General features: G+C 38.5%; 1 protein-coding gene across 2 annotated transcripts in view; it reads left to right on the plus strand.

Annotated features, from left to right (window-relative positions):
• Positions 1-14,794, plus strand: part of pde2a (phosphodiesterase 2A) — a 139,866-nt gene that overhangs the window by 41,013 nt on the left and 84,059 nt on the right. The gene's annotated exons all lie outside the window — the stretch shown is intronic.

Here is a 14,794-nt window from a genome sequence, read left to right on the forward strand (position 1 = left end):
GTGTGTGTGTGTGTGTGTGTGTGTGTGTGTGTGTGTGTGTGTGTGTGTGTGTGTGTGTGTGTGTGTGTGTGTGTGTGTGTGTGTGTGTGTGTGTGTGTGTGTGTGTGTGTGTGTGTGTGTGTGGTGACTCAGATAAAAGATGAGAAGATTAAACATGAAACAGCAATAATCATAAAAAGGAGGAAATTAAAGACTGTGCCATTGTTGTTTAAATGGTGTATCAGGGTTTTTGCACACAGTCTCTATGTGGGTGTGTGTATTGTTACCTGAGTGTGTATTTGTGAGAGTGTTGATGCAATCTTGCTCTTGCAATCCCTGCCGCAGTTTGCCTACTTTTTTGTCTACATCTACTGTAGTTGAGATCTGTTTTGCTCCTTCTTTTATGATTGGTGACAACCAGATACTTAAAATGTAAAAAGCTGCTGCTTTCCTGTGACGTTACATGTGCCATCAAGCAGCATTAGTAAGAGTGTGTGTGTCTGTGTGTGTGTATTTGTTTGTACATAGTGTTTGCACAAGCGTGTGTTGATGCGGGTGTGCATGTCTAAGGACAGAGGGTGTCGCTTTTTCATACTGATATTCTGCACAAACTGTGCTGTTGTATTTGCTGTAAAGTGTCTTTACTGTAGGGTATTTTTATATATGTACAGCACTTTGGCTCGACCAAAAATCGTTTAAAAATGTGCTATATAAATAAAACTTGATTTGATTTGATGTGTGTCTTTATTGCAGAGGAAATTAATGTTGTTGGCGGCAATATATATATAAAAAAAAACGTTTGATTGGCTGCCAGTGTCGACATGTTCTGCTCAGATCCAATTACCTAGACAGATACACACTCACAGTAACATGGGCAAACGTGCACACACAATGATGACACACAACCCAGCATGCACAAATTATTTTTTAATTGATGTCAGTGTGTTGCAGGGCAAAGATCAATTATATACATATAAACAATTGCATTTATTCAACCGTAATTCATACTGACTAGCGTGTGTGTACATATTTGTGTGTGTATCTGTTCTTACAGTGCTAATGCACTTCTGAGTCAGCCCTCTACATACGCATTTGCTCAGTCAGTTTATGTTCCTGAATGTTTTGTCCAACAGCATTCCTCTCTTAAAGCCTGTATGTGTTTGTTAGTGGTTTGTATACTTTCTCGTTGCTAGTAGGCGTGCACCTTGTGCAGCGCCACCTTCAGGAGTTGCTTTAAAGAATTACATTTGTCTTGGTTTAAAATGTGCGTAAAGAGGAATATTTTCTATTTTATAAATGAATTGTATTGATCAGCAAGGTCTTACAGTTGTATCTCATGGGTTGCACGAAAAAAGGCTTTTGGTGACGTCATGACTCTTATCCTGTAATGTGACGGATTATGACAAAGATTGCATCTGAATGTCCACGAAAACGTGTTAGTACAGAATGTGGAAGTGAAAGTGCTGTGTGTATGAGCATGTGTGTGTGTGTGTGTGTGTGTGTGTGTGTGTGTGTGTTTGTGTGTGAGTGTGTGTGTATGTTCAATGGTCCGTGTGAGCCAATGGGGCAGTAAAAGCAGCAGGTTAATCTCTTCTCAGTCTGAAACTGACCAGATGTGAGGATTAAATCGACAGAGCATCGGGTTGGTGCTTGTGTGTTTGTGAGAGAGAGCCTGCCTAGTTTCACTAAAACTCAATATCTACAGTACCTTATGTTATAAGCTCTCCTGTGCTGGGTGTCAATGCAAAGTGTATTTTTAGCTTTATATTCCCCCATGCTGAGCCTAAAATGATACACTGTCTGTGCAGTTTATGTAAGGCTCAACAAGTGTGTGCCTCTTTTAATGAAATATCTGAAGCCACTCTTGGGGACAGGTGTGTTTATTCCTCCCCCCCAGCTCCCTGACTATTATCTGTGTCTGTCATCCTCAACCCTTCAATATCAGGCTGCGCAGATGTCTCATTTAGGAATCTTCTGGACTGAATACTGATATGGAAGACATTTTTTGGAATGTAACAAAAACAATTTTATATTTTAATGTGAATGTGTGGTGTGGGTGTGTCCAGAAATACCATCAAGCAGTGCCCCAGATATAATCACCTTAATGCCATGAAAGAGTGGATGGGATCAGCAACCTACTAAAGTCTGCACATGATTTTTCAGTTTTTTGGACAAAATGTGCTAAAAACTAATTGATGGATTTGTCATTTGTACCAGACCATAAAGAGTTGATGATATAATGATGCTAGGTCATTGCTTCACTTTAAGTCTGCACACAATCATACCAGTAAAAACAATTAATTGTATTTCTTGCTCTCCCGGACTGTGCATGTTTACCTTTTATCCTTTTATGTAATCTGATATAGAGAGAGATGTGAGCAGTGTTCGTAGACCTGGTCTTCTACTTTTCGTCTTTTTAAAAATCATTTTATACCACATACTGAATAAGACATTTAGTAAAGAAGGATGAATAATAAGGTTATTTTGGCTCCTGGAAAAGCTTAATTTAAAACCACCAAAAAGCAATAACAGGGAGAGATCAATCCGTCAACAACTCCATCTACTACTGCAATAAAACCAGGAAATCAATATCCCACAATGTTTTTGTAATACATCAGGAAATGCAACGACTTCCCCCTTAAGACCTGACATAGTCATTTCATCCTTATGTGAAACCTTCATATCTTATTGTCTACTCTGCTTTCATCCTCAGTGTGAGCACCAGCAGTGATATTTACAGCAGTAAGCAGCAAACACAGGAGCATGATATTCAGCACATTTAGTTAAGCACACACAGCAGTGCAGTGGGAAAGCACTCAATGCTTAAGATTGAAACAAATCATCTCCACAGGACTAGTGACCTATGTAGGATATATACAATGTGTGAAGTGGTGGATGAGCCACTATAGTGAAAATGGCTTGTGAATAATTTCACAGCACCCCATTACATGACCCTCAAAACGAGCAGAAGCAGTGGATGATACAGACACTGAAGTAGCCGTATGTAGCACAGCCTGTTCTGTTCATATACGTAGCACAGCATGTCCCATCATCAGGCATCCCTTCCTGACAGACTGGGGCTTCAACCAGAAGCTCTTTTACACTTCCCATTAGTGTTGAAGTGAATGGTAAAACTAGATACAATGCCACACATGTAATTAAACCTTTGATAGACATAAAACCTTTTGAATTCAGCCCACCACTCTGACTTCTCCTTTAACGATAGCCTTACTAGATTTAAGACTATGAGCTAAAAATATTTTGATTATATGATATGTTAGGAGGAACTGGAGTGTCCCTGCTGACAGGAACCTGGTGCAATGTAGGGAACTAACTAATGCCTCACCATCTGCCTGCTTTATTCATTACATTACATTACATTGCATTTAGCTGGCGCTTTCATCCAAAGCGACTTACAATAAGGGAAGGTTGGGGAATTACAGTTTTATTTAATAACTTATTAAATGTTAACCTCTTTCTTTTGACCATTTGCATTCTTTAAATAGCTTGCACTGAGAGTTAATTCAACATTTCCTTTACATGTTTTACTTGACCACTTCTAGAATGAGGTATCTTGAACCTGCGTTTTGAAAATCAACTGTTTAACTTAACAATTTTAATAGTGTGTTGATTTTTCATTTAGAGTAAGTAAGTGATATCTTAAAAGATCAATTATCCTATCATTCGTATGCAGATGACACACAGCTCTATATCTTTCTCCCAATGACCTCAGCCAAATCAACATCCTCGTAAAAGGCATTTCAGACAAGATTATTGGATGGCAAGAAAACGTCATCCATCTAATCATTAAAAAATGAAATGTTAATATGTTAGCCCATTAAATGTGTGTGAGTGAGCCTTGTGAGTCTCTGTTAATGTGAGAGCATGTAGGTGATTTAATAAATACATATTGCATGTGGTTGTTTTCCCCTTTATTCGTATACCTCTGTGTTGCATGTAGTGGATGTATTATATTTGTATACCTCTTTCTTCCTTTTCATTTCCTTTGATATGTAAAATACGTTGAGATTCTCTGTATGTATGTATATGATTTATAAATAAATAACTCGGTCATTCTTGAAACCAAAAATCTATTAATGCAAGGATATAAGTACAAAGTCTTTAAACAGAAGGAAAATATACAGGGCTCTGGCGAGCATACATAACAATGCAGAGTGACAGTACATAATTAAACTAAAACTATGTTGCTCTGCATGAAAGCAACATCAAGAAAACGTAACACAATCTCTTATGGAGTGCAATGCAATGCACACCACAGTATTACCACACAGTAGTATAGCATATGGAGCGCTCCAAATACAGTACATTTATATCCATCAAGTGTGCTCCCCTCCACTCAGTTTTATTGCATTGATGGGAGTGCTACTGGGAGCAGGATCCGTAACATTGTGCTATTCCCAACACTGCTCTTAAGTAGATACGTCAGGAGACTTGATAACAGGTGAGGTGTGACATGCTGCAGCAGTGGAGAATGTGCACTGAGTGGACCGCTTACATCGATCCAGAGCACATTGATTGGGGGGATTTAGTGAGAAGTAGATTACAAACGTTTGAATTTGTGTATTTGATCTGGAAAAGTACAGTATTGTGTCCAGGGAAATTCAATGTACTGATGTTTTTAAGTGAATAGGATGTCATCTGTTTATGCTTCTCATTTGATACAACAAAAACTAGAAACTAGAAAACGAGTAAAATCCTTCACAACCTTTTTTCCATGACTAGGATTATATTAGATAAGAGATTAGATGTCATTAAAAATGTACTTTATACAACAATAACTTTGAGTATTTCAACATGGCTTAAAAAAAGACGAGACAGTTGGAGAAACTCACTTAAAGTGGACCTATCATGCTATATTTTAATAATATACTGTAGGGCCATACCTATATAAAACATGTCTGCAAAGTTTTTTTTTCAAAATACCAAACAGATCATGCATTTTAGCCATGCCTCATTTCACTCTATTTGCTCTTTTTTAGCCCTGTTTTTGCAAGGGCTGAATCTGTGAGAAGTCTTCTTCGCTGCTTTTGTGGCAGACTACAGCGCCACCTACAGGCCTGGCATATGTACTACAGCGTCTCCAGCGCTTTCGAGCGGCAATGGCCGTGGCTGTCTCCTCCTGATAGGTGGAGAGTTGCCCATATAGGCGGAGCTCCTCGTTTCTGACGTCAGAGAACTTTCAAATCTGTGTCAGTCTGTATCAGATCCGTTTTTAGAGATTTGGGTATGGAGGAAAATAGAGAGGGTTGTGTTTTCTGACACTTGGTGAGTTCCCTGACAAACCGGGGACACATATTCATGTATAAAAGACGTACAAAAGTGCATTTTGCATCATAAGTCCCCTTTAATTTAAAATCTTGAACTTCTATTAACTAAAAGGTAAAACAAATCTAATATAATGACTAAAGTTTTAAGCATTAATTTGAATAATACAAAGTATTATTATGTTTATTGCAACCCATGGGCTTTTATTCAAAAATAAAGGGGCTCAGACTTTCGCATTTCAACTGTTTTGAAACATGGAGTTGGTATATTGAGTGTTTTTGCAATTAACATAACTATCAAGCAAGAGCAACAATAGCTTTGATTGAAGTCTGGAGGAGAGGGGAAACATTTGCAGCCTTCTCACAGTTTCATTTTCTTGGTACCTTTCTAATGAAAAATGTTTTCATTCTTTGCATCAGCTCCAAACTTAATAGTACATTGGGCGAAAATACAATCCTTGTTGATTGCTTCCTTGTTCCTGCTGTGGTGGCATTTCTCTCGTTGCAGGGCTCACTTTGACTGAATTACAGACGCTTGGAGAGTGTGTTTTACATTTCCGGGGCACAGCGGGTGGGGATTATGTGATATAGGGTTCAAAGTGATGAGAAGACAGTGGCACCAGTAGAGACCACTGGGCTTTCTCTGCCACGTTACTTTGAATCACATTGTGATAAATGGCCTTGGACACAAGGGCACCTTCACTCCACAACAACCCTCTGAGAGCACTGAATACAGTATATATGTGTGTATGTGCGTGTCAGGAATTGTGTTTTTTATTTGATAAATGGACTGCCTTATTCAGTGCTGCTGAATTTTATCTCAAGTGGATCCCTGTAGAGTTTTGAGCAAGCGTTTTCTCTCTTTCCTTGGGTTTGTCTATTCACACAAGTCTTCTAGCACATATAACACTATGCACCTATCTGCAGGTAAATATAGGTAAATATATGAATACGTATGTGACGCTTACCCTGACTGGCTTGCTGGATATTATCCCAGTTATTATACGGCTACTTAAGCAGGCCCTAGTGCTTTTTTGAGTTGTCCCTTTCCCTTTCTTGTAGTGTTTTATATAGGCTTTTGTGCATGAAAACGGTCTACAAAGGCTAGAATCCCAAAGTGAAGGACTTATACAAATACACTTTTTTTTTTGGATTGATATGGCTGCACATAGTCCCTTGATCAGATTGCTCTTAGCAACGGTCTGCTATATCTAAGCAACGGTAGACTATACAGAAATAGCAAGCGTCTGAATGTTGAGTATTCTACTAAGCAGTGAAACAGGCTTATATACACTGAACAAAAATATAAATGCAACACTTTTGTTTTTGCTCCCATTTTTCATGAGATGAACTCAAAGATCTAAAACATTTTCTACATACACAAAATAACCATTTCTCTCAAATATTGTTCACAAATCTGAACAAATCTGTGATAGTGATCTCTGAAACGTGCGTTTTTGCTTTATTGGGGGGGTCTGGGGGGTCCGAAAACCAGTCAGTATCTGTTGTGAGGGTTAGGGTTAGGGTTAGGGTTAGGGTTAGGGTAATGTTGTGAATCGAGTTGCCCATGGTGTTGGTGGGGTTATGGTATGGGCAGGCGTATGTTATGGATGATGAACACAGGCCACTCGATTCACAACATTACCCTAACCCTAACCCTAATCCTAACCCTCACCCCCATACCAGATACTGACTGGTTTTCGGACCCCCCCCAGACCCCCCCAATAAAGCAAAAATGCACGTTTCAGAGTGGCCTTTTATTGTGGCCAGCCTAAGGCACACATGTGCAATAATCATGCTGTCTAATCAGCATCTTGATATGCCACACCTGTGAGGTGGGATGGATTATCTCGGCAAAGGAGAAGTGCTCACTATCACAGATTTTTTCAGATTTGTGAACAATATTTGAGATAAATGGTTATTTTGTGTATGTAGAAAATGTTTTAGATCTTTGAGTTCATCTCATGAAAAATGGGAGCAAAAACAAAAGTGTTGCGTTTATATTTTTGTTCAGTGTATTTGCTGTTGTTCAAACCCCTTGCTGACTTGCTTAACTCCTGGTACTGATGAGTCGTCACTTGAGCACTCTCCATTCACTCAGACAGCTAGATAATAATCATAACACTGTCCCTGTCGTTTTGATAAATAATATACTTCAAAACAAGGAAAGAGCAGGCACAGTCGAAACAAACTGAAAGGAAGCACAGACAGTGTTGCAGTGAGTTGTTTCCTTTAATCAGAGTCTTGCGTTATGTATGTTTTTGAAAGGTTTTTTGTAAATGATTGTATTCAATGCAGTCAAAATCCAGAAGGCATGTAATCTCCTACTCAATGGTTCAGTTATGGCTTCATGGTTTGTTTTGCCACATGCTACACTTTTGCTCACGCTTTTGAAACATAAATGTATTTAGGATAACAATGCAGATATACTATACGTTTATAAAAGGGATTCTGTCTATTTTTAAGGGACATTTTGTAGGATTCTCAAAACTAAACTTTTTTCAGCAAACTTCTTGTTCTTCAACTTATAAGCAACTTATAGGCTTCTAAAACAGGACGTTTTAGAAGCCTTTTCTATTTGAAGGAGAAATGATCTTCTCTCCTATTGTCCAGCCTAATTTCAAGTATCTCAAGCTATAAGAGAGATGTGAAATTGTCAGGTAGCTTTGTCAGGCTAGAGGGCAAATTTACTGCCTCGAACTAAACAAAAGAAAAAAACTACTATAATCATTCACCTCATGTAGGATGAAAGACCACAGAGGAGTTCTTCTTAGTCAAACTATTTAACGGAGGCTGATAATACACCCTGTCCTCAAATAAGGAGTTTGAGACGGCATGGTTTACTGAGCTTCATTGTTTATAAAATGTACGTTATAAATAGACTTTGGTCACTGACTGTAAGTAGAATTTTGAAGTAATTGTAGTGAACTAAGTAGCCGGTAGGGACTGTTTTGACCAACAGGGCTATAGTAAAAACTGTATATCTCTGCTTTTCTGTTTTCTTTCCCATTCTTCCCACTGCCCAAACAAACAACTTGTTACTCTTGTTTCTTGAGCCAGTGTATAAAATGTATCTAAAACTTAAGGTGGGTGTCCCGCCCACTCTCCCTGTACTGAAAAAGGGAGATGGTTTTCTCTTCATCTGGCATTGCTGCAGTAACTCACCACAAGTGAGGCCAAGTTAGATAACGCGAGTGCAGAGGCAGGAGAGAGAGGCAGCGTGAGTAATAGACAACTGCGGAAAAAGCAACATAAGGGAGGACAGATAAATAGATAGATAGATATATATAAATAGATAGATAGATAAGTAGATACATTAGTCGAAAATTGGAAAGAAAATATACACAAAGCAGCAAAAAGGGTGAATGCACTCCCAAGTAACCCAGGTGTTAAAGATGCACTCTCCTATTCACTCTTCATTATCCTCTTAATAACACAGTGTTTTTTGGGGTTGTTTTCAGTTTCAGTGCTATTATTTTTTCCGTCCGATTCAATTTGCAGTCCTTCCACTGTGGTAATAGAGCATCACTGAATGGAGACTTACAATAGAGGGGAGAATAAAAGGCAGAGTAGAAAGAAAAGAGCTGGAGAAATGGGTGAAAGCACATATCAGTATGTGATTTCCCACAGGAACTAAAAAAGACACTTGGTGTGTGTCCGCCTGTGCAGGCAACATGTGTGTGATTGTGTGTGTGGGTAGCTTCACCTACACATTATACTCTTGTACTGTGCTCCTCTGCACTATTGACCTTTGTGCATCTCTGACATGCTCCGCTCTTCCTATCGGACAAAAACTTCATTAACCAGCCACTCACCAAACAGTGTATGTGTATTTTGTGAGGGGATCTATGTGTGTGTGGGTGTGTTGGTGCATGCATGTGCATGGACAGTGAATGCATCTTATGCACGTAGCCATGTTTGTATCACTTTATATTGGTCTTTTTAGGGTTGGCTGACTTTCTTATTGATCCAATTTGCACCAATAATGGAGAACGATCTTCTTCCATTTCCAAACACACGCACTTCCACACACATACACTACCATGCAAATGCACCAAAACATTCATGCACTCAAACGTTCACTTTAAATGTTCCATAGGCACAGAGGTCAGCATCCCCCAGGCTTATGTACCTTTTACTCTAAAAGCTCAGCATTGTCAAGAGGGATGCATCAAGACATGTGAGTGGCTTTTAGATTTCCCTGTGGAGAAACTGACAGTTAACTGAAAGGGAAATATGAGCTTCTCCATCCGGACCATGGATGACAAACATATTTTTATTTGGCGAGGCAAACTGTCCAAACACTGACGTGCAGATACTTTAAAACTGCATGTAGTGTACTGCTATAATGTATATCTGCACACCCTTGAGCATGTCCTACCCAGTAACTTGCACAATTAACCATAATTGCTAATGCGAATCGCTTCATAAATATTCATATGCTAATAAATGTGTGCATCTGGATTTTATTCAATGCAGTTAAGCCTTTATAATATTATAAAAGTAGTTTCCTGGAGAATATCAAATAGCTGCAGTTAGTTTTGTTCGGACTAGGCAGACATGCACCCTTCTCGCTGTAACATCTAATACAGTCAAAATATAATCTAACTAGTGACATCCCATCAGCCGCAGCACCAAATCAGGCCATGGCAAAGGGCCATTAACCCCCACCACACACACACACACACACACACACACACACACACACACACACACACACACACACACACACACACACACACACACACACACACACACACACACACACACACACACACACACACACACACACACACACACACACACACACACACACACACTCTCAATGTGGGATCCCGCCACCTTCAAATTCAACCTTTATCTCTTTATCTGTTGATGAAATTGAAGCACAGTGTTTCTCTGAAAAATTATAATAACATAAAACTGCCAGCTGAGTCTGCTCCCATCTGCTGCTCCGAATCCGCTGCTCGATTGAATTAACCAATCAGGCCTTCAAGTAAACTGATTCACTTTCCATTTTCATGTGTTGCCTACAATAACAATGTGTTTTCATTGGACTTTGTGTTCCTCAATTGAAGTTGCAGCACTGTTGCTACAAGGTTTTAATTTCCATCCTCTTTTGTTCGGGTTTGTGTTTCAAAAATCAATCTTAAATTGCAAACCTTCTAGAATTAAAGAAGTGTTGACTTTCTCAACCCTGGACAGTGTTTTTCAGGAAGATTATCTGTCACAAAACACAAATAAGAGCAGAGAAACTGCTTTAAAAAAAACTAATCAAGAGTGACCGGTAAAGATTATTTATTACATTCAGAAAAAGGGAAAGGTTATATTTAGTTCAGCCTCTGTCAACCCGCAGCTGGCCCTGACATTGACATTAAAGCATTTGATCTCTCCAAGTTTTCTCATGTCTCGGCTGTCTGCTCGTCTATGATGCAACTTGGCAGCTCGTCCACACAAAAAAAAAAAAAGTTCACCAGTGGCATCTCAGTATTAAACTGTCAAATTTGATTCTCTCTGTCGAAGCTTTTCTCCCACCGTCTTACTCTCCCACTACGTACATTACAGTACATTACTCATTCTGTGGTTTTTCTACATTTTTTAAACTGAACACACATCACACAATCATCCTTGACAACACAATGCTGTTTAACTTCTCATACGAGTGATTTGTCCTCAGAGAAGGCTTGCCTCCTCGAGTGTCAGGGGTTTGAATGCAATCCATGTCAAAGTGTGTGAGTGCTAAAGCCCTCGACAGGCGTGCAGAGCAGTGTGTCTGATGTATCCTTCAACACGGCTTCTGATGGTGACGCTAAGGCCATCTCTTCTCTTTTGATATTTCTTTTTTGTTTGGGTACTTGTTTTATCAGGCTTGCACCTCAGTGTATAAGTTAAAACCAATGTATTTCTACTCTATGTACTGTACAGTCAATGTGAATTCAATAGGTACAACACATATTACACATTTCAAAGAGCACATTATGTTGACACCATGTAAAATGATCACAGGTGTTGCTGTGGGCGGGACTGAGCGGCGTAATACCCAACAAATGGGTTCCAGCCTGAGCTAATCCTGTTCAAACCTAAAGAGGAAAACAGAAGAAGGATTTTTGTTTTGATTCCACTCTTGCCACCTTGCATCCAAAATGTACCTAAAGGCTTCCAGAGGGGTATGATACACAACTACAAATAAATCACAGACTTGAATCCAGTTGACCAATACTCAGGCTCATTAGATCTTATTTTAAGCCCTGAAATGCATTAGGAGAAAGAAAAAAAGAAACCAAAGATATAGACAAAATTCACTACCGTGTTAACTCTTCGTGAACTCTATCAGGTATTCATTTTCAAAATAGACAAACTCGAGTTTCACCTCAACTCCTTTTCACCTTCAGTGATACACATAGACACAGTTTTATTCTAACTTTCACTTCTGGAAATGTAGGTACATTTATACTAACATACTATCTTAATCAATTTGACCCCCCACAGTAATATAATCATATAGTATAATGGTACAAAAGTGACTGTTCCTTTTTAAAATCTGTTTCTTTTAGATGTGTACATTTAAACAGCCTTACTTTCCTAGTTCAGTCAGACAACTCACGTGTTTCTTTAACATGTTTATTAGAAGCAGCATATAGTTGAGTTTGGCGACTAGGCGCTCAGGCATCATCACTCCACAGATATACATAGCACGATGATTGATGATTAAATAACTAACCCCCGAGCCTACAGGTGGAAGCTGGGGTGGAAACTGGGGTGGTGGTGGGCAGGCAAGCAGCAGCGACGTAGAGGTAGCTGCAGCAATAGCAGCAGCAAGCTAAGTGCTCGAGTTGGCTGCCTGAACTAGCTTGCAGGCTTCGCCCCATTTGTGGCATTAGGTTTGTTGTTGAGTTTGAAAGAGTCACCCTTTATTAACATATGCTCAAGCATTGGGAGAATATCACATAACCTGTTGCTATCATTTTATCGCAATTAAACAAACTAAACAAGAGTGGGGATTACATTCCACCATGCTGTTCTCCATCGAAGAGAGAGCTGCTGTTCAACACTTCTCCCTGTAAGCTGCATGGTCTTATAGACATACCACTACACAAGAACTTTACAAAACCCCTGCTGCCTTTTAAATGCTAAGTTTCAGTAACTCCACTAGAGGCAACTTCAGTTCATTTCGATTTTCTTATTGAAGTATAAGTTATTTATTTGACATGATGAACATGCTGCTCCAGTTTGAGTTATTTCAGAGTTAGTCTGCTAATATGCTGTTTCTTTCAAAAATCCTTCATTGATTTGAGTGAGCTGTAGGTCTGTATATTAACTCAGCCGAGAAATGTAAGTATTTAAGTGAGTGAAGTACATTTATGAAATAAATAAAACACTATATATTTACATTAACTTGATGATAAATGTGGTGATTTCACTTAATTCCTGTGTGATATCTCCGTTAGTCCTCATAATCATAAGTTACAGAGCTGTCGGAGAAGTGCATACTGTAGCTGTGGTGGAATTATTAATACAATTAATTGCAGTATTTTCTTTTGAATCAAAGATGCACAGTCTCTGTACACTGCTTGCTCTGAAGCTAAATCGATCAACATGAAAAATGTATCATTTGATTCACTTTTTAAGACTTGCTCTTTTATGTTGGAAATGAATAGCTTGAGTGTGTCGGCTGTGATGGATTCTAAAACCAGTAAATCAGTGGCAAGATGCGCAATGCGTTTTTGACATACATATTTAAAATGCTGAGCAGTAATATTTTATAAGCCTATTTCTCTCATCGCCTTTTTTAGTGCTTAAGACACCTTATTATCCACTCCTTGTGGCTCCAACAGTAAAACTTCTGCTATTCACACAATTTAACGAGCAATAATAAAGCCATCAATATTGGATGGTAAAGCTGTTTTACTGTTCGTTTTTCCTGACCTTTATTCCGTCAAATTCATTAAAACTATTATTATTTGGTTTCCCAGCAAGAGAATAAGCCCTCATTGAACTTGCATTTATTTTAATGAAGCAAAGTATGGGACTGAATACATTGAGGACTTTCTGTCTACTGTATGATACATCGTCAAAAAGTTGCATCTTGCCCCATCTTAAATCACTGTCACAGTGTTTGTGGAGCCAGTTGAAGATTGAGTTTAAAGTTCATGTAATGTCTGCTGACTGTGAGAGCAAAAACACTGATAAAGGACAAGAAGAAAACTCAATTTGGAGCATGTCAGCAGGTTAAAAAAAAATAGTACACAGCACACAGAGATCCGACAAAAGAGCCTTTGAAACCAAACAGTGGCGTATTATCCTCCTCTGCTGACCTTATGAAGCAGCAAATGTAATACTGTGTCATAGCTGCTCGGTACGAGTCTCCTTTTCTGTGTCATTACCTGTGGTTCTTCATCGATTTGTAAATTACCTTGTGTCAAATGTATGTAGGAACGTATGTAAGATTTAAAAAAAAGAGTTTATTAACTTTGACACCAAGATGTAATGACGTTTTGAACAACAGTTCTACACTCAAAAGGGTTTTCTCGGACTCTTGCATTTGTTTTTGCCTTTATTTGACATCCCGCAAAAGCTTTTAGAGACTCTCAGTGGGATCAGGATGTCCGCTTGCATCGCTGTTATATTTTTATTAGAAATAATGTCAATAAAAAATGTTGACCCCAGTTTATGAAAGCTTTTACAGCATTAACTGATATCTACATTTGCTGTGGGATTTTTCTGTTACATGCTAAACAAATAATCTCCCTAAAGTGTTGTTGCTGCTGCTGTGCCTTCACTTTGATCTGTCTGTATTAGTTTGTGCAGTTTAATAGTCTTTCGAACACATGAACAAGCCTCACACGTGACTGTAAAGAATGCAAGTCGTTTATTTAAATTAATTCAACTCTCTTGATACTCGTGCAGTGTATGTGTTGGGAGCAGCATAGCAGGAGGCCTAGTAAATGAATAAGACATCCCTTACTCAGCAAACTGTAATGTGTCTTGCAACTTTGGTTGAGAAATTGGTCACTTCCTCTGCTACGTTGAACTTCGTAGAATTTGTAGAATTCACAGTTTTACACATGTAAGGGAATGAAAAACCTGATGTATTTAATAAAATGTGTTTTTGTCCAAGTTGGCCACTAATATCCAAAATAGGAAAATGTGCCAAGAATCAAAGATATTAACCATTTCATTTACATTTTATTTAAAAATAAGCATTTCATGTCTGTGCTTATAATTTAACGAAGACCATATATTTCTGTCACTTGCGGTTCGTAATCATTTCTCGACTGAATGTCAATGTGAAAAGTTCCTTATTATTTTGAATTTACAAAAATGCATTTGCTTTAACAGATTTTCTTTTTAAATAAACTCATTTGTTAGAGACAGGTGATATTTTAACATATTACCACCAGATTGTTCAGTGTTCAGTTCACTTTGCAAGAGCAAGTTGTTACATTTTGCTAGAGAGAGTTATCCTGCACATGTGTGGTTCTATGGAAGAAAAAGAGACATTTGGTAACACGTAGGTAAATAGAAGCAAA

The sequence above is a fragment of the Notothenia rossii genome (genome assembly GCF_949606895.1).
Source record: "Notothenia rossii genome assembly, chromosome: 4".
NCBI lineage: Eukaryota > Metazoa > Chordata > Actinopteri > Perciformes > Nototheniidae > Notothenia > Notothenia rossii.